The sequence below is a fragment of the Eumetopias jubatus genome, unplaced genomic scaffold, assembly GCF_037043125.1.
Source record: "Eumetopias jubatus isolate StellerSeaLion01/CBP00866 unplaced genomic scaffold, mEumJub1_p1.0 scaffold_10, whole genome shotgun sequence".
Lineage (NCBI taxonomy): Eukaryota > Metazoa > Chordata > Mammalia > Carnivora > Otariidae > Eumetopias > Eumetopias jubatus.
Genome location: NW_028274816.1, coordinates 49,833,884 through 49,856,171, shown reverse-complemented (window position 1 = coordinate 49,856,171; position 22,288 = coordinate 49,833,884). Strand labels below are relative to the sequence as shown.

At 37.9% G+C, this 22,288-nt stretch overlaps 1 pseudogene across 1 annotated transcript; it reads right to left on the bottom strand.

Annotated features, from left to right (window-relative positions):
- Positions 1-6,202: 6,202 nt before the first annotated feature.
- LOC114198982 (uncharacterized) lies at positions 6,203-16,601 on the bottom strand (annotated as a pseudogene). Its single transcript, XR_015769370.1, has 3 exons — positions 16,479-16,601; positions 15,969-16,064; positions 6,203-7,560 (listed from the first exon to the last, which is right to left on the bottom strand). The product of XR_015769370.1 is annotated as an uncharacterized LOC114198982 (transcript).
- Positions 16,602-22,288: the final 5,687 nt, after the last annotated feature.

The following is a 22,288-nucleotide window of genomic DNA, read 5'->3' as shown; positions in this document are numbered from 1 at the left end:
TTTTTATCAGATAAGCAAAAATCCTACATAAAATGTTAAGAAATAAATTATAGGGCGCCTGGGTGGCTCAGATGGTTAAGCGTCTGCCTTCGGCTCAGGTCATGATTCCGGGGTCCTGGGATCGAGTCCCGCATCGGGCTCCCTGCTCCTTGTGAGCCTGCTTCTCCCTCCTTCTCTCTCTCTCTGTCTCTCATGAATAAATAAATAAAATCTTAAAAAAAGAGAGATAAATTATAGCTGTAAGTTAAAAGAAGACATATTATGACAAAGTGGTGTTTATTCCAGAAATGCAAAGATAAATTTAATATCAGGAAAGATATCAGCTGAATAAGCTATACTATTAGATTAATGAAGACAAATCATATATCTCAGCAAAAGGAGAAAAAATAATAAAATTCAAGATTACTTCAAGATTAAAGTGGGGAAAGCCCCTCTTGGATAACTGGGAATAGGTGACAACTTTTTAATTTCATAAAAGCTACTTAACAAAACCCATTAGAAACATCTTTCTTAATAAGGAAACACTAGAAGGCACACCAGTGACATAGGAAAAGCATTTGAAGCTAATATTATACTGTATGTTAACTAACTGAAATTTAAATAAAAACTTTTAAAAAAGCATTTGATAATAGTAAACATAACTTCCTAATTTGAAAACAAAACAAAAAATTTAGCCAATCATGGGGTGCCTGGGTGGCTCAGTCGGTTAAGCATCTGATTCTTGATCTCAGCTCAGGGCTTGATCTCAGGGTTGTGCGTTTAGGCCCTCCACTGGGCGTGGAGCCTACTTAAAAAAAAAAAAAGAAAAAATTTAGCCAACCTGATACAGAAGAGAACATTTTTAACCTGCTAAAACATTTCTTTTTTTTTTTGTATTATATACTTTAGGATAAAACACCAGAGGTGTTCACATTTAAGTCTGGACAAGACAAGGATGGCCCCCAAAACAGTCCACATTCAACTGGAGTTTCTAGTTAAGTGCTAGACTAGGCTAACCTTTAAGACCACCAAATTATTCCAGGTTAGGCAGAAACATAGAACACTCCCAGTTCATTTTATGAAAATAATTTTAGTCCTAAAGTATGATAAAAATAAGTTTTAAAATAGGAAAAAATCCACATTTATACAGCAATTTCACTTACATATAAAGATGCAAAAATTCTAACTATTATCACATGATGTATAGGTTATTAAAATATTCATATGTGTAGATGCAGAGAGTTATAATTTCACATTTTCTTAATATAGAACTCTAGTCCTTTCTTAGTTTCTAGTTCTACTAGACATATATATACATTATATAGATGTGTGTTATATATGTATATATATATATATTATTATACACATACATGTTATTTTTGTTTCAGTCTCAGCTGAAGCTGGAGTTGAAGAATGTGAGCTTCTAAATAACAGTCAGTGTTGTGAGCAATGAGATTCTGAGCAATTCATAAACACTTTTTTGCAAAAGCTGGAGCCTAAGAATATTAAAATGTCAAATTGGAGATAAAACAAAACAAAGAACCCCAGTTATCAGATTCTACTTGTGATTGTATTTGGCAAACCGTCTGGTACACTTTTCTAATTATATATTGTGATATCATGGGTAAACATTCTCTTGTACATGCCTGGTTTCCAACAGTTCAATGTTATCTCCTGAGCAAGAGAGCTGTCAGTCTCCACTGCTGTTTTCTGCAATGGAACTGCCATAACCCAAGCTATAAATAGCTGGATTTTCCTAGACATGCAGAAAGGTTTCAGATTTATTACATCCTCAACTTTGCCCTTCAATCAAAATGCTAAAAATTAACTCTACAAGAGTCTTTTTTTTTTTTTTTTAAGATTTTATCCATTTGACAGAGAGAGACACACAGCGAGAAAGGGAAACACAAGCAGGGGGAGCGGGAGAGGGAGAAGCAGGCTTCCCGCTGAGCAGGGAGCCCAACGCAGCGCTCGATCCCAGGATCCTGGGATCATGACCTGAGCCAAAGGCAGACGCTCAACGACTGAGCCACCCAGGCGCCCCACTCTACAAGAGTCTTTGTCTTGAAACTTAACACATGGGATATTTTGCTTTCATACTATAGCAAAATAGAATTTATGTTGTAATAAAGCATATTGTAATACCAGGAAATACTTTATTACTCAGTAAGTTAAAGGATAAAAATTATATGATTACCTCCAAAAGGCATGATAAACTTAGTTGTCATTTCTAATAAAATTAATATAAGGATAGAAAGGCCAAACTTTACTATGACCAAAGCTGTCTACCAAACCCCATGGGTAATATGCTCTTCATTGAAATACTGAAGTCATATCCGTTTATATCAGGAAAGAGATGAGGACATGTACACTTATTGAAGTTATTTAACATGGTTTTAGAAATGTATGGGGCGCCTGGGTGGCTCAGTCGCTAAGCGTCTGCCTTCGGCTCAGGTCATGATCCCGGGGTCCTGGGATCAAGCCCCGCCATCAGGCTCCCAGCTCCGCGGGAGGCCTGCTTCTCCCTCTCCCACTCCCCCTGACTGTGTTCCTTCTCTCACTGTCTCTCTCTCTGTCAAAAAATAAATAAAATCTTTAAAAAGAAAAAAAAGAAATGTAAACCAATCAACAGGGCTAGAAAATAATTGATGTGAACACTGGAAAGGTAGAGTCAGAATTATTTCTATTTAAATCATATATTTGTACATCTGGATAAGCGAAGACACTCAAGGAAAACATTTGGTATGATGGATATAAGACACAGATATAAAAATTAACACTATTTTCTATATTAGCTGTAACCAGTTAAAAATGAATAAAAAATATATATCTAGTCCCAAAGTCATGAAACACAAGAATAAATCTGAACAAAGGGCACTTGGCTGGCTCAGTCAGTAGAGCACATGGATCTTTTTTTTTCTTTCAATCTTTAATTTTTTAATTTTTCAAATTTATTTTTTAAAATTTTATTTTATTATGTTATATTAGTCACCATGCAATACATCATTAGTTTTTGATGTAGTGATCCACGATTCATTGTTTTCATATAACACCCAGTGCTCCATGCAGTAAGTGCCCTCCTTAATACACATCACCGGGCTAACCTATCCCACCACCCCCTCCCCTCTAAAACCCTCAGTTTGTTTCTCCATAGTCTCTCATGGTTCATCTCTCCCTCTGATTCCCCCCCTTCATTTTTCCCTTCCTTCTCCTAATGTCCTCCCTGCTATTCCTTATGTTCCACAAATAAGTGAAACCATATAATTGTCTTTCTCTGTTTGACTTATTTCACTTAGCATAATCTCCTCCAGTCCCATCCATGTTGATGTAAAAGTTGGGTATTCATCCTTTCTGATGGCTGAGTAATATTCCATTGTATATATGGACCACATCTTCTTTATCCATTCACCTGTTGAGCAGATGCTCAACGACAGCCACCCAGGTGCCCCCAAAACAAAATCTTTAAAAAAAAGAATAAATCAGAACAAGAAAGCAATGAGATTCATATGCAATACTACAAAATTTTATTAAAGGGAATATAATAAGAAAAATCAGTGTGAAAGACCATGTTCCTTGATGGAAAGTTTTAATAGAATAAAAATTCAATTAATAGAAATAGTTGATATAATTCTAAGCAATAGGAGAACAAATACATGGGAGTAGGCAGAAAAAGAGAAAACTGTGGTGGGGGACTTGGCTTACCAGATTTAAAAATACTATATATTCTAGGATTGCCTGGGTGGCTCAGTCGTTGAGCGTCTGCCTTCGGCTCAGGTCACGATCCCAGGGTTCTGGGATCGAGCCCCACATCGGGCTCCCTGCTCAGCAGGAAGCCTGCTTCTCCCTCTCCCACTCCCCCTGCTTGTGTTCCTTCTCTTGCTGTGTCTCTCTCTGTTAAATAAATAAATAAAATCTTTAAAAAAGAAAAAGAAAAATATTGTATATTCTAGTTATTGTAATACTTCAAAATTTGAGTTTAAATTGTGCAAGTAAACATACATTGCAACTCTTTAGACCATATAAATATACAATAGCTGAATCCAGAAGTTGGGGCTGTATCATGCCTTTTGAAAATTATTGTGTTTTCTTGAATTTGGGAATATACAGAGCCTGGATATATCATTAATTGAAAGCAGGTTAGGTCTTGGACAATTTGAGTAAATTATCTTATATGGTAGTAATACTCTAATACAGTGTTAGGTTTGATTTCTTAATTAGGATTTTTATATCTCTTTACAAATAAAGACGTAAAACTCCTTTACATTGGCTTTTAATGTTCATTATGTACTCTGTATTAGCTTGCTAGGGTTGCCATAACAAATATCACACACTGGGTAACTTAACAGAAATTTATTTGATCATAGTTATGGAGGCTAGAAGTCCAAGATCAAGGTTTGGTTTCTTCCGAGACTAGGTCTTCACGTGGTCTTTTCGTTTGTGTATGTGTAGTCCTGGTGTCTCTTTGTGTGTCCAAATTTCCTCTTATAAGGACACCGGTCAGATTGGATTAGGTTCCATGCTAAGGGACTCATTGTAATTTAATCATCTCTTTAATAGCCCTGTCTCCAAACAGTCACATTTTGAGGTATTGGGGGTTTGGGCCTCAACATGAATTCTGGGGGGACATAATTCAAACCATAACATATTCTTGTCCCATTTAAGTATCAAAGTTTTAGTAACCTCTTATGTAAGTTGGTAAGCATTCTATTTTTACCCCCCAGGCTCTGGAAGAATTTATATAATATATAAATTATCTATTACTTGAAGGACTGGCACACTGTATTCTTTTTTTTTTTTTAAGATTTATTCATTCATTTGAGAGAGAGAAAGAGTACATGCAAATGGGGGGCAGGGCAGAGGGGGAGGAAGAGGGACAAGAAGACTCCACACTGAGTACAGACTCCACGCTGAATAGGAGCCTGACTCAGGGCTAGAGGTGGGCCCAACCCCAGGACCCGGAGATCACAACCTGAGCTGAAACCCAGAGTTGGTCTTCCGATCAACTGCACCACACAGGCACCCCAGCATGCCGTGTTCTTAAAAACACCTGGTCCTTGGGGAACTTTTAAGGGGCTATATCTTTAAATATTTTAACATTTTTTTTCCTGTTGGTTATGTTTTATTCAGGTTTTCTACTTCTTCCTGAATAAAATTAGGTTATTTCTTAGATAAATTTCATGTAGATCAGTAATTGCCAACTGGGGGCAATTTTACACTGTCCTCCACCCCAGACATTTAAATGTCTGAAAACATTCTCGTTCATCACAATTAGAGGGAAGGGGATAATACTGACATCTAGTGAGCAGAGGACAGGGATGCTACACCCTACACTACACAGGATAGCCCCTCACAACAAAGAGTTATCTGATCCAAAATGTCAACAGTGTGAAAATCCTGCTCTAGATGTTCAAACTTACTGGTATAAAGTAGTAGAATGTTTAAAAAGAATCCCAGTTTATATAGTTATATAAAATTCCTCATTCATAATGTCTTTAGTTTTCAATTTTTTTTTCTGGACCACACCCATATTCTGACCTCTAGAAAGAACACTTCTGGATTATGGACTAAATCTAGACTAGTGTTGACTCGATTTAATCTCTACATTTATTAATTCTTATCTTCTCTTGTTTTGAAAGTTATTTTATTTGCTTTCTACCTTCCTGTGTTTTACATGTAGTTTATTTTTCTGTTTATTAAATTATATGCATGTATCAACGGATATACATTTTTCTATCAGTACAGCTTTGGGTCACATTACACAGCATTTGATATGTAGTACTCTCAATATCATTCACTACTAAAGATTCTATATTTTGAACTTTTAGTTTCTTCCTTAAATTACCAAGTTAATAGTGTATTTTGTTTTAGCTCAACTTTTTTACTTGATTCATCATTCTACTGCCTTTCTGTCAAAGTGGGGTGGCTTTTTTTTTATGCTCAATAAAAGATAAGTGGTTACCGATGACTTCCCCATATTTTTCATATTAAAGAATGTTTTTATAATGCCCTAAAGTTAAGTAAAATCTTTGTAATGGTTTCCTACATTTGTTACATTCATTATAAAGACTGTCTTTATCATAAATCCACTAATTACAATAAAGTACAAACTAAGTTTTCCACATTATTTACATGAGTATAATTTCATGCTAATATAAATCATTGACATGGTAAGTAAGAATTAAGATAAATAAAAATTTATTATATATTACATTCATGTGACCTTTCTCCTGCATGAATTCTCTGATGCAAATTATAAAATAAAGCAAAAGACCTTCCTATACTTGCTGCATTCAGAGTTCTCATCTAGTAATTATCTGATGTCCCATAAGAGATTACTTAGAAGCAAAGGATTGTCTATATTCATTACAATACTGGAGATTTTCTTTCTCTAATATGAATTTTCTCATGTCTAGTAAGACACAAACCACGGATAAAGGCCTTCCCACACTCCTTACATTCATAGGGTTTCTCACCAGTGTGAATTATCTGATGATGAATAAGTTGTGCTCCTTGACCAAAAGATTTGCCACATTCCTTGCATTCATAAAGTTTTTCACCAGTATGAATTCGATGATGGTGTGAAAGTTCTCTGTTATGACTAAAGGACTGTCTACATTCCTTACACTCAAAAGAGTTTTGCTCTGGAATGAATTTTTTGATGTCCGATTAAGATTTGAATGATAATGGAAGGCTTTATTACAATTGTTACATTCATAGGGTCTTTCTCCAGTGTGAATTCTCTGATGTTGAATAAGGATTGAGTGGTGATGGAAGGCTTTCCCACATTCCCCACATTCATAGGGTCTTTCTCCACTGTGAACTCTCTGATGTCCCTAAGAACTGAGCTGTTGCTAAAAGCCTTCCCACATTCTTTACATTCATAGTGTTTTTCTTTAGTATGTGTTTTTTTCATGTCGAATGAGGGATGAGTGGTAACTGAAAGCTTTTCTGCATTCTTTGCATTCATAGGGTTTTCTCCAGTATGAATTCTCTGGTGTAGAGTAAGGTGTGAGCCACGACTAAAAGCCTTTCCACATTCTTTACATTCATAGGGTCTTTCTCCACTATGAATTCTCTGATGTCGAATGAGATTTGAGGGGTGGTGGAAAGCTTTCCCACACTCATTACATTCATAGAGTTTTTCTCCATTATGAATTCTCTGATGTCCAGTAAATTTTGAGCAACTGCTAAAAGCCTTTCCACAATCCTTACATTCATAGCATTTTTCTTTGGTGTGATTTCTCCCATGGTGAATTAGCAGCGAGTGGTAATTGAAGACTTTCCCACATTCTCTGCATTCATAGGGTTTTTGCCCAGTATGATATATCTGATGTAGACTATAGGATATTCGTTGACTGAGACTTTGCATATTTTCATGGGTGACTGTCACAGCTTTAAGATATTCTTCTTGATTTCTCTGTTCTGTCTGAAAATGATGATTATACTTCCAATCATCTTGAAAAATGGAACATCCAAAGTCATGGCTTGTAAGTCTTTCCATTTTCTTCCTTTGAGATAACTTCATTTCATAATTGTCATCCTTTGATGATAACTCCTTTGTTGCACATTGGGATTTCACATCTGAGCAGTGAGAGAGAAAGAAAACATGCATTTTTTCCAGTTCCTGGAAGAACAAAATTTCTGAAATAGGGATATTAACACAATACTTATAAGAAATTGATGGCTTGGAAAGATCTCAAATATAACCATGGAAGGTGAACGTGGACAAAGAAGGTGATTAAAGAAGCAGGTTAATTGTTTCTAAAATGTTGCTTCAGATCAGAATTACTGGTAAGCTTGTTAAAAATACAAATGGTAGAAGTATCACTTCAAAGCAATTGAATCAAAAATCTACAGGAACAGGCCTTGACTTTAAGAAAGATCTCTAGTGATTCTGATGTAATCTGAAAGTGGAAAATCACTAAGGTTTTCTTTTGCACTTAGTATAACGTTTGAATAACTTAACATTAACTCTAAGGTGATGTCATGAGCTGGCCCCAGCTAACATATCACTGAACCATGCTCTTCCCCAGTTCACTATGCTCTGTTCCAAAAGCAGATAAAAAACTTTTCTACATTAGCGTGATTTGCATTGCTGTTCTGGCAGGTACTGTCTTTGTATGGCTGGCCCCTTCTCATCGTTCTGCTCTCAGTGTAAATATAATTACAAATAACACTGAAAATCCCTCCTCTCAAACAGCGTCAGACAACACCAAATCTTATTCTAGTCCGGGATGATTAACCATAATCTTCATAATTTTTCCCTCATTTATTTTTCTCATTTTCTCATTTTCTACATTTCTACGCTATAAGATTCCTATTGGAAGGCACCATGTTTGTTCCACTATTATCTAATCAGCTTTTTAGCACAATATCTATCATATATACACACACACACACAACAGGTGTCCAATAAGTAACTATTGAATGGTGAGGGTTAAGGAAAAGGAATTAGAATGGGGATATAGGAAAATATCAGGAAGTTAATAGGGAAAACAATTAAGTTCCATAATCATTATTTTAAAAGAATCTTTATGATGTTCTATGCATTGTAGCAAAATTATATAACTTAAGTTTCATGTGATTATGAACATATAGATTTGCTGATGTGGGGAAACTAGAGGACACCCGCCAACAGGACAAAGGGTGTCTTGGTGGCTAGTAAGCCAGAAATTCTGTAATAAAAAGAGTGTTGGGTGTTAGTTGATGAAGCAAGACGATGGCATTTCAAAGTGGAAAATATCCTGGGGAAAGTTCAAAGGGCTCAATGAGTCTGCTATGAGCAGATGACAAGGAGGTAGTTTTTATATCTAGAGTAGAGACTGTGTAAAATACCATTTATTTGCTTGGCATGTAAAGATGCTCACCAAGGAAAAGAAACAAGTAGACTCACCGATGGCAATAGCCACTGACAGTCTGAAGTGAAAGCAACCTTCAGATAGCATGACAGAATAAAATGCAAAGTGGTGTAGAGGGAAGATCCAAGGAACTGTATCACAGAGACTGGATTTCAAGTCTCGGCTCTGTTAATTACAAGAATTGTGTCACTGGAAGAATTACTTACAATCTCTAAGTCCCACTTCCATATCTGTAAAATGATAGTAACACCTAACATAAGTTAATTGCTAAAATTAAGAGTAATTTAGGGTGAGTTTGGGAAAATAATGGAAACTGTCTGAAGCTTGGTGATAGGTACATTATTGTATTATTCTCTTTACTTTTGCAAATATTTGAAAATTTCTATAATAAAAAGAAGAGAATAATTTGGGTAAAGTCCCTAAAAAATAAATGCTATTTTAATAAGTGTTAATTGTAATAAGGAAAAAATATTTTCACAAAAATGATGAAATTGGATAACGCAAACTATTTTGAAGACATCAAAGTAGTGCCAGGCTGAGAAGCATAGGCCAAAGGGTAAACATTATTCTAGCATCAACTTCTTCAACATTCAGAAAATCTTGCCTAGCTCTTAAATAGGTCTTTGATTTTTTTTCTCTTCTCTTAATGTCCACTGCTGATAATCCCAAGCATAAATGATTTCTCATATAGGGAGAAAATATTTGCAAACCATGTATCTGATAAGGGTTTAATATCCGAAACATATAAGGAACGCATACAACTCAACAGCAAAAAAAACAGTGTGATTAAGAAATGGGAAAAGGACCTGAATAGACATTTTTTCCAAAGAAGACATACAAATGGCTGAGTCCATGAAAATGTACCCAACATCACTAATCATTAGGGACATGCAAATCAAAACCACAATGAGATATCACCTCATGCCTGACAGAATGGCTATTATCAAAATGACAGGCGATAAGTGCTGGCCAGGATGTGGAGAAAAGGGAACCCTTGTACAATGTTGGTGGGAATGTAAATTATTACAACCACTGTGGAAAACAGTATTGAGGTTCCTCAAATAATTAAAAATTGAACTGCTATATGATCCAATCATCCTACTTCTGAGTATGTATCCAAAGGAAATGAAATCACTATCTTGAAGAGATATCTGTACCCCCATGTTCATTGTAGCATTAGTCGCAATAGCCAAGACATGGAACAACTTATGTGTCCCCTGACACATGAATGGATAAAGAAAAGGTGGTGTTTATATTCAGCCATAAAAAAGAAGGAAATCCTGCCATTTGTGACAACATGGATGAACCTTGAGGGCATTATGCATAGTGAAATAAGTCATACAGAGAAAGTGATCTCATTTATATGTGAAATCTAAAAAGCTGAACTCATACGAATAGAAAGTAGATTGGTGGATGGGGAATCTGGGTGGTTCAGTCAGTTAAGCGTCCACCTTTGGCTCAGGTCATGATCCCAGGGTCATGGGATGGAGTCCCGCATTGGGCTCCCTGCTCAGTGCGGAGACTGCTTCTCCCTCTTCCTCCGCCCCTCCCCCCACTTGTGTTCTCTCTCGCTCACTCTGCTCTCTTTCAAATTAAAAAAAAAAATCTTTAAACAACATACAATTCAACACCAAAAATCCCCACAAACGATTAAAAACGATTAAAAAATGGGCAGAGGACCTAAATAGACATTTTTCCAAAGAAGACATATAGATGGCCAATCAATCAATGTAATACCTGTTTTTACAAAGGAAGAATGTATGTATATATACCTTTTGTAATTAAAAATAATTTTTAAAAATCAGAGAAGGGTATAATTAAGAAGAGAGTAATGGAGGTCATGTTCTTTTCTAACAGCTTTATTGAGATACAAATTACACTCCATACAATTCACTCATTTAGAGAACATAATTCAGTGATTTTTAGTATATTTACACAGTTGAGCAACCATCACCACAGTCAAGTTTAGAACATTTTCATCATCTTGAAAAGAAAGCTATATCCTTCAGCAGTAACTTCCCATTGCCCCCAATCTCACCAGCCCTAGGCAACAACTAATCTACTTTGTATCTCTACAGACTTGCCTGTTCTGGACATTTTATATAAATGGAATCATACAATATATAGTCTTCTGTGTCTGGCTTCTTTTACTTAACATATGTTTTCAAGGGTCATCCATATTGTGGTGTATATTAGTACTTCACTCCTTTCTAGTGACAAATAATATTACATTGTATGGCTATATCATATTTTATTTTTCTGTTCATCAGCTAATGTACATTTGAGTTGTTTCTACTTTTTGGCTATTGTGAATAATGCTGAAATGAACAGTCATGTACAAGTTTTTCTGGGGACATTTGATTTTCTTGTGTAAATACCTAGGAGTATAATTCCTGGGTAAAATGTTAACTCTATGTTTAACCTTTTGAGAAACTGTCAAACAGAATAGCTGCCCCACCTTACATTCCCACCAGCAGTGTATGAGGGTTCTAGCTTCTCCACATCCTTGCTAACAATTATAGCCATCTTAGTAGCTGTGAAGTGGTAAAGCTGTATTTTTAATAGCAAATTTTTAAAGATAATCTCCATATTTATCATTGGGATTTTGGTTAAGTACCTGAAAAAGTCCATATGACAGAATACTAAGAAACTAAAAATTGTGATCCAGATTCATGTTTACAAATAAGGAAACTTATCCATGATACAGTGCAGTTTGCACGGTGCAATCCTGTGATTTTCTCTAGTTGATACAAGTTTGCATTTTCTTATATTTTACTAAATATTTATAAACCTTTTTAAAAGATTTATTTATTTATTTTGGGGGGGGCAGGGAGGGAGAGAATCTCAAGCAGACTCCGTGCTGAGTGCAGAGCCCAACATGGGGCTTGATCCCACGACCCTGAGATCATGACCTGAGCCGAAACCAAGAGTCCAACGCTCAACTGATTGAGCCACCCAGGCAACCCAATATTTATAAACTTTTAAAGTTAAAAAGAATAGTGCTATATAGTATTTCCAAAAACAACAAGATTTACTTCCACCAAATTGCAAATTTTCTTTAAGCAAGAAAAATGTGACTTCTATTCCCTCTTTTCCTACATACATAAAGTTTATAAAATGCTCAATATCATATTTATTTTTTATTTTTTTAAAGTTTTATTTATTTAGGGTGCCTGGATGGTTCAGTTGGTTGGGCGGCTGCCTTTCGCTCAGGTCATGATCCTGGAGTCCTGGGATCGAGTCCCACGTCGGGCTCCCTGCTCAGCGGGGAGTCTGTCTCTCCCTCTGACCTTCTTCCCTCTCATACTCTCTCTCTACCATTCTCTCTCTCTCTCTCAATAAATAAAAATCTTTAAATAAAAAAAGTTTTATTTATTTGAGAGAGTGAGAGATCACAAGCGGGGGGGAGGGGTAGAGGGAGAAGCAAACTCCCCACTGAGCAGGGAGTCCAATGTGGAACTCAATCCCAGGACCCAGAGATCATGACCTGAACCAAAGGTAGACGCTTAACCAACTGAACCACCCAGATGCCCTTCAATATCATATTTAAACAAATATATGCTTCATTTAACTTCACAATATATTATGACTAAAATATTTGAAACATGCCCCTAAGATCTCAGAAATGTATTTTTTTTAATAAAGAAAAACTATTTATTCTCTATCCCTCACATTTCAAATGAAGAATAATTATTTGGTGCCTTTCGTTTGTAATCTCACTTCTGCTCAATGAACCTTTAAGGTCCTTGAAGACGACATGTAAAATGCAACAGCCTTTGGTGGCTCTTTATCCTCCTGTTTTCACAGATATGTGCCACTGCTGACCTTTTTGATAATTAGGCCTTGGTTTTCTGGCCCTGCACTCTCCTAATCCTCAGCCTTCATATCTAAGTTCTACTTTACCTCCTCTTCCTCAGCACATACAATGAGGCTTTATTTGCAATCTCTGACGGTCTCCTCACTCCCACATTCCACCTACTGGCTCCACTTTGATAAATCCCATGGCTACATCTTTAAGCCTCACTTTCTTTTGATTTCTCTGTACCTTTTGGAAGTTATTTGTGGTTCTCTTATTATACAGTAAATTACTTAGGAACTTTTTTTAATCATCTGGTAAAGTATTAATGTATAAATTAGCAAACCAGTAAATACTAATGAAGAGGAGGCAGGGGATATGTTTAAGGGGTAGATGAGAGGGACACCCTCCAACTTCTTAATCTAATTCTTTAAATGGCTTTCTCTGCATTTGACAAATTTTTGGCACCTTTTTTTTAAAGATTTTATTTATTCATTTGAGACACAGAGATACAGAGAGAGAGAGAGAGAAAGAGAGAGAGAGCATGAGCAGGGGGAGAGGCAGAGGGAGAGGGAGAAGCAGGCTCCCCGCTGAGCCAGGAGCCTGATGTGGGGCTCGATCCCAGGACCCCAGGATCATGACCTGAGCCGAAGGCAGATGCTTAACCATCTGAGCCACCCAGGCACCCCCAAATTTTTGGCACTTTAACTTCAAAAATAAGTAGGCTAGATTTCATCCTTTTTATGGCTGAGTAATATTCTATTGTTTATATATACCATATCTTTAACCATTCATCAGCTCATGGACATTTGGGCTCTTTCCATAATTTGGCTGTTGTAGATAATACTGCTATAAATGTCAGGGTGCATGTATCCCTTAGAATTAGTATTTTTGTAAATACCCAGTAGTGCAATTGCTGGATCATATGGTAGTTCTATTTTTAACTTTTTGAGGAGCCTCCATACTGTTTTCCAGAGTGGCTGTACCAGTTTGCATTGCCACCGACAGTGCAAAAGTGTTCCCCTTTTTCCACATCCTCACCAACACCTGTTGTTTCTTGTGTTGTTAGTTTTAGCCATTTCCAACTCCTAATTATAGAGAACAAACTGATGGTTACCAGAGGGGAGGCAGGTGGAGGAGTGGGTTAAATATGTGATGGGGACTAAAGGGTGCACTTGTTGTGATGAGCACTGGGTATTGTATGGAAGTGTTGCATCACTAAATTGTACATCTCAAACTAACATTACGCTGTATGTTAACTAACTGGAATTTATATCTCAGGCTGAATTCATGGATGTTCAGAATGCTTTGATAGTTATCTAGCTAAATTCAAGGGACCAGATGAAATGAGGTCCCCTACTCTACCGCCATCTTGCCTCCCTCCCAACTAACTGGAATTTAAATAAAAACTTAAAAAGATAAGTAGGCTAGCAAAAATAAATAAATGAGTTGCATATATCATCAAATGATTTTCAACAAGGATGTCACAGCTACCCAACAGGGAAAGGACAGTCTCTTCAACAAATGGTGCTGGGAAAACTGGATATCCACATGCAAAAGAATGAAGTTGGATCCTTACCTTATACCATACACAAAAATAAACTAAGAATGGACTAAAGTCCTAAAGATAAAACCTGAAACTTAAAACTCCTAGAAGAAAGCATAGGGGGAAAGCTTCATGACATTGCATTTGGCAATGATTTCCTGGATATGACACCAAAAGTAAAAACACAAAGATTGGACTACATCAAACTTAAAAATATCACAACAAAGGAAACAGTCCAGAGAGTGAAAAGGCAGTCACGGAATGGGAGAAATATTTACTAACCATATACCTGGTAAGGAGTCAATATCCAGAATACACAAAGAATCCCTACAACTCAACAACAATTAAAAAAAAAAAAACCCAATCTGATTTAAAAGTGGGCAAAGGACTTGAATAGACATTTCTCCAAAAAAGAAATACAAATGGCTAACAAGCACATGAAAAGGTATCACTAATCATCAGGGAAATGCAAAACAAAACCATAACAAGATATCAACCTCATATTCATTAGGATGGCCACTATCAAAAAGAGAACAGAAAATAATGAGTGTTGACAAGATGTAGAGAAATTGAAACCCTCATGCACTGTGGGTGGGAATGTTATATGGTGCAGCCACTATGGAAAACAATATAGAGGTTTCTCAAAATATTAAAATAGAGGTACCATATGATCCAGCAATTCCACTTCTGGGTATATATCCAAAAGAATTGAAAACAGGATTTTGAAGAGATATTTGCACACCCATGTTCATTGCAACATTATTCACAATAGCCAAGAAGTAGAAGTAACCTAATGTCCTGACAATAGAATGGATAAAGAAAATATGGTATATACATACAATGGAATATTATTTGGCCTTAAAAAGGAAACCTGTCATATGCTACAACCTTCATATGGATGAACCTTGAGGACATTATGTGAAGTGAAATAACCCAGTCACAAAAAGACAAAGAGTGCATGATTCCACTTTTATGAGATATCTAAAGCAGTCAAACTCTTAGAAACGGACAGTAAAATGGTTGCCACGTGATAAGGAGGAGGGGAAAGGGAGTGACTGTTAATGAGTATAGAGTTTCAATTTTGCAAGATGAAAAAATTCTATAGCTCTGTTGGACAACTTATATGCATAATTAATTCTATACTGAACACTTAAAAATGGTTAAGACGGCAAATTGTTATGTATGTTGTTTTTTCCTACCACAATAGAAAAATGAACATATTCTATAATCTGAGAAATTAAAAAATGAATAAATAAAACATTGAATCAAAGAGAAACTAGTAGGGGCACCTGGGTAGCTTAGTCAGTTAAGCATCTGACTTCAGCTCAGGTCATGACCTCAGGGTCCTGGAATTGAACCCCACATTGGGCTCCTGGCTCAGTGGGGAGTCTGCTTTGTCCCTCTCCCTCTCTCTCTCTCTGCTCCTCCCCCTGCTCATGCTCTTTCTGTTTCTCTCTTGAATAAGTAAAATCTTTCAAAAGAAGAGAGAGAAACTAGTAAAGAAAGGGGGGCAGATTACTGGAAAGTAGCTAAAATAATATGAGTAATATTTAGAGAAAAGAATACACACATCAGAAGATGGAGAAACTATACAAGACCAAAAGAGAAAGAGGAACAGGGAAATAACTGGATCTAAATTATAGCCAGAACACTTGTCACTGGGGAAAAAAAGAGGACACCTCCCTCTTTGAAGAACATTCTGGACAGTCTTGCCTAAGGGCTATCATCTCACTGAGCAGGTGGTCTATTCCTGCAGCAGCTTCCCCGTCTCTAAGTTTCCCTCACCTACCTGGGTATAGGCTTTTTGGTGACTCTTTCTCAACAATCCAAGGCTCATTATCTTGTTCCAAAAAGGAAATCAAAGTTGGTTTAGAAAGAGAGAGTCCTGTTGACAACAACAAAAATGGAAATAGGACTTAGTTATGCCAAGGATATCCAAACTTCAGACCCAATTCCTTGGTAAAGAAGTAGAAAACTCAGAGAAATATGTCAAGATTGTCTAAAGGGTGGGGAAGATGAAGCTTTAGCCACAGTACAAAAGGACTGCCCATTTCCAGTTCTACAAAGTTCAAATTGCTCTGTTCAGAAGCAGAAAGTCAGAATGGCATCCAGAAAATTTACAGCAGAGGATGGAGGCATTCTAGGTAGAAGAGTTTTTTTCAGTATCAACTACTTTTATGTACTGTTGTGTAAATTAAAAAAGAAAACTATCCTATATGCATATACAAAAGTTGTCTATACACAGGTCTGTATATAAAGCGGAATCTTAATTACTGGGGGTTGGGGGGAGCATCCTTACCCAATGAGACCAAGTGGCTGTAGTTCTCCAACATCACATCTCTGTACAAGTTCCTCTGCTTCAAGTCCTAAAATTCCCACTCCTCCTGTGAGAAGTCTACAGCCACATCTCTGAACATCACTGCTTGCTGAAAAACAAAGTTATATATTATTTATGAAATTCATATATCTCTACTTCACTAAACCCCAAATCTGATGAGGGATGACTTCCTGGTTCCTTGAGGGAAGTGCTCCTATTAAAAGACTGAGCACAAGGTTGCCAACTGATTCATTGAATGAGTATGTAAAGGTGTAAAAAGAAGAGAATGGTATGGAGCAAGGCTCTGGACTATGTGTCCCACCACTGTTGGAAAGGAGAAGCTTGGAACCAGACTCCTGGATGGGGCTCAGTGTGAAAGAAAGTTTCAGGATAAGGAAATCTAATATAATGGCGTGGAAAGAAATTATTGTAATCCTGAAGAGAGAGAAAACACCAATAACCTCAGTCATGACTCAGGATCATAAGCACTATTCAGTTCTACTCTTCTTTCTTCTCTCTTCAGCTTTATTCTCTCTTCCCTTGGAGACAGGCTTGGTTCAGAGAAGACAAACCAAGGAAGGAAAAGAAAAGGCAGTGAGAAATAAGACTTGCTAACAGGTCTCTGAATCATCAGGTTAAATATGACTCCCATTACTACAAGAGTATTGGCCGTACAATAATTCATTAAGCTATATGTTTACATTGTGCAGTTTTCCGCATCTATTACATTTTACAATAAAAATGAAAAAAAAAACTATCACTTTCACTCTCCTTCCTATTCCTACTCTCCTTGCCTATGCCATCTACTCACATACATAAACACAAAGGACACATGAGGGAATGTAGAACATAATGGCTGTCTCCTACACTAAGGACCAGCGTTATGCCCCTTGAATGAACAGCCTTCCAAACATACAGCAAAAAAAAAAAAAAAAAAAAAAAAAAAAAATTCATCATACAAAGAACTAGAAAAACTTCAACTTGTAAGGACAAAGACAACCAATAGATGCAAATGCTAAAATGACATAGATGGTTGAAATTATCAATGCCTTTAAAGAAGCTTTTATAGGACGCCTGGGTGGCTCAGTTGGTTAGGCAACTGCCTTCGGCTCAGGTCATGATCCTGGAGTCCCTGGATCGAGTCCCATATCGGGCTCCCTGCTCAGCAGGGAGTCTGCTTCTCCCTCTGACCCTAACCCCTCTCATGTGCTCTCTCTCATTCTCTCTCTCTCAAATAAATAAATAAAATCTTAAAAAAAAAAAGAAGCTTTTATAACTGTACCATTGAACACTCTTGAAATAAAGAAATATAGAAGATCTCAGATTCTGGGAGATGGCAGAGTAGGAAGAACCAGCAATCTGTTTCCTCATCTAGACAACAATTGTGCTGGCAGAATGTGATGTAACTTTTAGAACTCTGGAGTCAGGGGCACCTGGGTGGCTCAGTAGATTAAGCATCCTACTCTTGATTTTGGCTCAGGTCATGATCTCCGGGTCATGAGACTGAGCCCTGTTGACGTCAGTCTCCGTGCTGGGTGTGGAGCCTGATTAAGATTCTCTTCCCCTCCCTCTGCACGGCCCCACCCCACAATTGGGTGTGTGCTCTTTCTCTCTTTTAAAAAAAACAAAAACTCTGGAGTCTATCAAAGGCTTGCAGAGAAAGGCTTGTATAATAAATTCTAGTCACTTTTGGTCAATTTCAGCTCTTAGCAAAGTAGTAATATCCAATGGTCATTCCCAGTCAAGTGGCAGGCACCTGTGCATGTGTTCCTGGAGTTGCTTGCACATAGCTTCCAGGAGCCAGGGTGAGAGAAAAGGACCCTGTCCTCCAGATATTGGGGATCTCCGCTCTGATTGCGGATTGTTGCTTCTGATCAGAGAGATGCAGACAAAGAAACAGGTTATTGTTGCTACAATTCCTTCTTTGTTGCAAGCCCCTCCCTCTCCAGCTGAAGTGACTTCCAGATTTATAAGACCAGCGTCCCTTTACTCTCCCTACATGTTTCATTTTTCCCGTTTTGGGAGGAGACATCAAAGTCTATGACATTCAAGAACAACTGTATATCATGGATTGGAAGAACAAATATTGTTAAAATGTCTATACTACCCAAAGCAATTTATAGATTTAATGCAATCCCTATCAAAATACCAACAGTATTTTTCCCAGAACTAGAACAAACACTCCTAAAATTTGTTAAATTAATCTTTGACAAAAAAGGGAAGAATATACAATGGGGAAAAGACAGTCTCTTCAACAAATGGTGTTGGGAAAACTCAACAGCTACATGCAAAAGAATGAAACTGGACCACTTTCTTACTACATAAAAACAAACTCAAAATGAATTAAAGACCTAAATTTGAAATCTAAAACCATAAAATTCCTAGGAGAGACCACAGGCAGTAATTTCTCTGACATCAGTTGTAACAGCATCTTTCCAGACAGGTCTCTTGAGGTAAGAGAAATAAAAGCAAAAATAGACTATTGGGACTACATCAAAATAAAGCTTCTGCACAGCGAGGGAAACAATCAACAAAACTAAAAGGCAACCCAGGGAATGGGAGAAGATATTTGCAAATGACATATCTGATAAAGGGTTAATATCCAAAATATATAAAATACATTATGATCACAATTCAACACAATTATTAATTATGATAGTGCCTATCCACGAAGAGGAAGGGGCAGGCAAGTAACAGAAGGTGAGTGTATTGTAATCTCACCCAATTAAACTATAGAACCATGCAAGCAAAAATTTGGAAATACATTCTTGAAAATAATGAGTACTTCTGGATGATGAAATTATAGGTAATTTAAATCTGATTCTTTATAATCTCAAGTTTCTGATTGTTTTTCATTAAGTCTGTAATACTGTCATCAGAAAAACAGACTATAAAGTCATTTTTATTTCGTGAAAAAAAATTAGAGATAGGGTAGAAGCATCCTATATGGTAAGAAAATTATGAATAGGCTGTAAACACATGCCTGTGACAGGAATATAGGCCATTAAGAAAATCAATGTGACTGAAGCAAATACCACCGACATGTTTTAGAACATTAAAAAAATTACACAAACTCTGAAAAAACTCTGAAAAAAAACAATATGTATTCATTGTAAAAAATTCTATTACATGGATATGGCCTGGATTAACTTAACCATATCCCCACTGTTGTTTTTGGATATTATCACCTTAAAGGTCATTCCAAGATTTTGATTTTAGGCCTGGTCTTTCACTTAAAAAAATGTTTTTTATTATTATTATTTTAGCATGAGGGTCATGTTTCCCCCCCACCTTGTGATTCTCAGGAAAGTACTGGGGTGGGGGGATGAAGCACAAAATCAAGTAGCTGCAGAAGTTGTACTTTACGGTTTGAAGGGGATTTTCATACTCTGGAAACTGCTCTAAGCTTAATAATTACTGCTCTAGATCACTTGAATACACTGATCATCATTATCTTACTTGCAAGCACCATCACAACCTACTTCATATTTTCACTTCTCCTGAAAATTTTTTTTAAAGTTTTTATTTATTTATTTATTTGTCAGAGAGAGAAAGAGAGAGCACAAGCAGGGGGAGTGACAGACGGAGAAGCGGGCTTCCCGCAGAGCAGGGAGCCCGATGTGGGCTCTATCTTAGGAGACTAGGATCGTGACCTGAGCCGAAGGCAGACGCTTAATGGACTGAGCCACCCAGGCATCCCCACTTCTCCTGATCTAAAGCAAGAATCAAGTTGATATGGTCCAAGACAACACAGACTAGGCTGCTCAACCTCAAGCCAGAACTGGCTGCCGCTAAGACTGCTTGTTAAAATTTTCGGCAAAAACGGTGCCCAAGCCCTGTCTTAGTCCCACTCCTCCCATCAAGAGAGGAGGGAGGTCAGAAGAGTCTGTCTCAGGGAAGGACTGACCAGAATGGGTCTTGAGTTACAGGGGTCTCCTGGGACAGAGTATTGGAGTCACAGTGGCAGTCGAAGGCACTCCATAACCATACACGCAATGCCACGGTCACGGTCACAATCGCACATTCACCTCGCATACACACACGACACCTGTACTGTCGTAGGCACCACACACTCGCACACACGGTTTCTCGGAGATGAACCACACCAGGGATACACACAGTCATACCAGCAGAGACACGGGCTCCCCGTACCTACACACACACAGTCACACAACGTCACAATCATACACCCGCCACGGGGACATGATTGTCAAACGCAAGGTCACAGGCGCCGCACACCGTCACACACTCACACCCACCCGCAGCCACAACCTCTACCCCTCAGCCCGCTCCAGGCTCAGAGGCCTGAAGCTTTGCATCCGCTCCGCTTCCCCAAGGGCTCAAGTTGCCTCACCTCGAGCCACTCCAGGGTTTGCTCCAAACAAGCCGAGCAGAGCCACGCCTACCACAGGCTCCCCCTACTCTCCGCGGGGAGGTTAAAGTCCAGCTTGCGTGGGAACAAACTCAAAACTGTAAGTTGAGTAGGGTCGCGGGACCTCTGGGAAATGTAGTCTGGAGCCAGACTGCGCGGAAAAAATGGCGCCGCCCGGGCGGAATCTGAATTCCTGTCTCCACGCTTCAGGAATTTCGGTCTAGAATCCGATCGAGGGCTCCCAAGTGTGGCCCACCGGCCTGAGTGTGTGATTGATGCAGGAAAAAACTCAAAGTCCCTGAAAGAACCTGATGTGGGAAGTTGCAGAGCTATCTGAAAAACTGTGGTCTGGAGATGAAAACACGAGGAATCTGGTGGAAAGGACTTTGTACTCCACCAAGTCTGGGCATGGGACTTGGCCTTACTAGGGGTACTCAGAGGTTGATTTCCTGGGTAGGCATTTTTATGGTGGCTGAGATCTGTGCTTAACCAAGTGGATGATAAACACTGGGCATTTCAGACCCTGTTAAAAAAAAAGCAACACAAAATTCAACTGAGTCAATTTGAAGATTTGATTGACTTTATTGAATATTTTATCAGCAAAAGATAGGTTTATTTAGGAATAAAAGACAATCACAAGCCAAGGCAAAACCCTTAGGCAAGTCCAGGAGACAAAGGAGAGGTGGTGAGCTTTTTTTTAAGGACAAAAGAGTTAAGTTGGGAACGCTGTTAAAAGTCCATTGGAGTAAACTGGGAGTTCAAAGTATGGTGGCTTCTCATTGGCTGAGCTGTTGCCCTGGGGATAAGGAAAGTCTGTTCTTTGCCTGGAATAGTAGTTTCCACATGCAAGGTCAAGTCAATATCTTCCTGCTGAGTCCGCAACTGACTACCAATGCTAGGACAAGAGTGTCCCTGCCCAAACCTCCTGAATCCATTTTAGTTAGGTTTCCCATTACTAATTTTCAAAGAACCATTCATGAATTGGGCAGCATCCCACCTGACAAGTAAATAGGAGCTCAAAGGAGCTGTGCAAAATGGAAGGCATTTATAGGACGATAGGGGAAAGGAAAATGAAAGAAAGGATTACCTCATCTTCCTTTGCCTTATGTAGCAGATTACCTCATTGGTGCTGACCAGAAAACTCCAGACTGACCAGTTAAGACTATAGTCCCTTGTCGGGTTCTGCGCTCAGTGCAGTCTGCTTGAGAGTCTCTCCTTCTCCCTTGGCACTCCCCACCCCACTTGTGCTCACTCTCAAAAAAAAAAAAAGAATACAGAAATCTTGTGTATACTTAATGCAGTTTCTATCAATAGTAACATCTTGCAAAATTATAGTATAATATCACAAGGTCTAAGTATATGACCTTGATATAGTCAAGATACAAAACATGCCCATTACCATAAGGATCCTTCATGTTTT